Consider the following 2500-nt stretch of genomic DNA (forward strand, 5'->3'; position numbering starts at 1 on the left):
GGAAGAGGTGAGAGATTAAGGGAGAAAAGCTGGGGAGGTGAGGGAATGAGGGAGGGAAGGGGGGGTGAGGAAATGAGGGAGGAAGGGAAGGAAGCTGTGGATGTGAGGAAATAAGGGAGGGAAGGGGAGAAGTGAGAGATTAAGAGAGGGAAGCAGGGGAGGTGAGGGAATGGATGGGAGAAGTGGGAAGGTGAGAGATTCGGGGAGGGAAGCTGGGGAGATGAGAAATTACACGAAAGGAGAGGAGGAGTTAGGGAAGGTGGGAGGTAAGCGATTGAGGGAGGGAAAGGGTGAAAATGAGGGATTAAGGTGAGAAGCAGGAGAGGGGAGGGAATCAGGGTGAAAAGGGGCATGTGAGGGATTCAGGGAAAGATACTGTGGATGTAAGGGAAGAGGGAGGTGAGGGAATGAAGGAGGCATAAGGAGGAGGTGAGGGAATGAGGGAGGTGTGAGGAGGTGAGAGGATGAGAGGAAGAAATGAGGGTCAAGATATTGAGTGAGGGAAGGGCGGGAGGTGATAGAAAGATGGAGGGAAGTAGGGAAGGTGAGGGAGTGAGGAAAGGAAGGGGGTGATAGAATGGGAAAAAAGGGGGGTGAGAGAATGAGAGAAGGAAGGGGATGAGGTGAGACATTGAGGGAGATAAGAGGGGTAGAGTGAATGAAGGAAAGGAGAAAGGGAATATAATGAGGAGGACAAAGTGAGGAAGTAAGAGAATGAGGCACGAAACGGGGAAAGTGAGAGAATTAGGGAGGAGAGGGGAGGAGGTCAGAGATTAAGAGAGGAAATGGCCGAAGTGAGAGAATGAGGATGGGGAGCAGGAAAACGAAAAAAAATGAAGGGGGAGTTAGAATAGGAGTGAGAGAAAGAGGGATTAAATGGGGTTGGAGGAAGAGTAAAAGAGGAGGCGAAGGAAGAGGGAGGTGATAGAAGTAAGGAGAGGGATACGACGTGTGTGTGTGTGTGTGAGAGATACTAATGAAGATTTATGATATTTTTGAATAATGAACTCTTAATGCCTTGCTGTATCCTGTGTGAAGTCGATGAAAAACGAATAGGGAGGTAACAGTAATGAGCAAGAAGATAAAACTGAACACTACATAAAATGCGAATAAAGAAGAGGGTGTTGCACTTTTATCAGGAAATCATATTTATTCCGCAGGCAATCATATTTATTCTGAGTGTAGGCTAGGCTTATTTGATTACTATGGATTATATTTTATTTTTACTCCTTATAATCAGCGTGGTTGTAAGATTAGGTCCAAGTCTACTTACTTTTATATATATTTTTTTAAAGTAGTTCATCGTTAGTATTAGTAATATATTCATAGTTTTTTTTTCTCGATTGTTTCCGCAAGTCAATATACAGTATACAGTGCATGAATTTATACATTTACTGTTTACTGTGCGCCCAATAAATAAATAAATGATGCCCTTCACGACCACGCCCACTCACGCAGGTTAATCCTAACACGTCCGAAGGCACTGTCACACTTGGCGAACATTCACTTCCTTGGACGTTATTTCACTGCACTTACGTATACGTTTTCCTTATTTCCAAAAGTTCGCCCGTCGATATAATTCCAGAGTTATTGATTTTAGCGCTTTTATGTTTAATAGCATTGTAATTCTGAAATCCCAGGATTTTATGAATGAGGTGACAGAAAGGTCTAAAGTACGAGTCCGTGTCCGCCGGCGCATTTTCTTTTGACAAGAAAGTCTGGTGCTGCGAAAATAATATTTACCGAGACAATGATGACAAACACGGGTAATTATCGTGTAATCATCCTTAGTTGTACCTCACATCATTTGCGTTCATAGTTTCGTATACAGTGAGTGATATATATATACACATACATTTTATGTTAATTAACTATGATTACCGTGACAGAAAGAGTTTTAGTAAGATGGAAAGGGGACAGAAATAATCAAAGAGAGAAGTAGGGGCAAATGGGAAAGGAAGTGGAATGATAAACATACAAGACGGATCAAGGCGAGAAAGAACGTAAAACACGAGAAGAAATTGAATCCAGAGAAAAGGGGAAGACATTGATTCATAAGAAATGGCACATCCGCTCCTGTTTTCCTCCTTCCCCTCCTCTTCCTCCTCCTCCTACTACTCCTCCTCCTCCTCCTCCTCCTCCTCCTCCTCCTCCTCCTCCTCCTCCTCCTCCTCCTCCTCCTCCTCCTCCTCCTCCTCCTCCCTTCTTGTCTCAATATTTAACTCAAGGATGGTCAGTCAAAAGGCGTTGTGCAGTATGATGTATTTCCCCCAAATGACACAGCGACTCCTCCTAAGGGTTTTCCATGACATTTATAATACCTGGGAATGGCTCAAGTTTGTTGCGTGCGATGCTAGGGGGAGTTCCTTGCAAGCGGATGTTTATTGGTCTCTTAGCTAAGCCCTCGGAAACAGAAAAAGAAAAAAAAAAGAGAGAGGAAAACGAGAAGAAGGAGGACGGGGCGATTAAGAGGAGAAAACAAGGAAAAGTAAAAAAAAAA

The sequence above is a fragment of the Penaeus chinensis genome, chromosome 34 (genome assembly GCF_019202785.1).
Source record: "Penaeus chinensis breed Huanghai No. 1 chromosome 34, ASM1920278v2, whole genome shotgun sequence".
Taxonomy (NCBI): domain Eukaryota; kingdom Metazoa; phylum Arthropoda; class Malacostraca; order Decapoda; family Penaeidae; genus Penaeus; species Penaeus chinensis.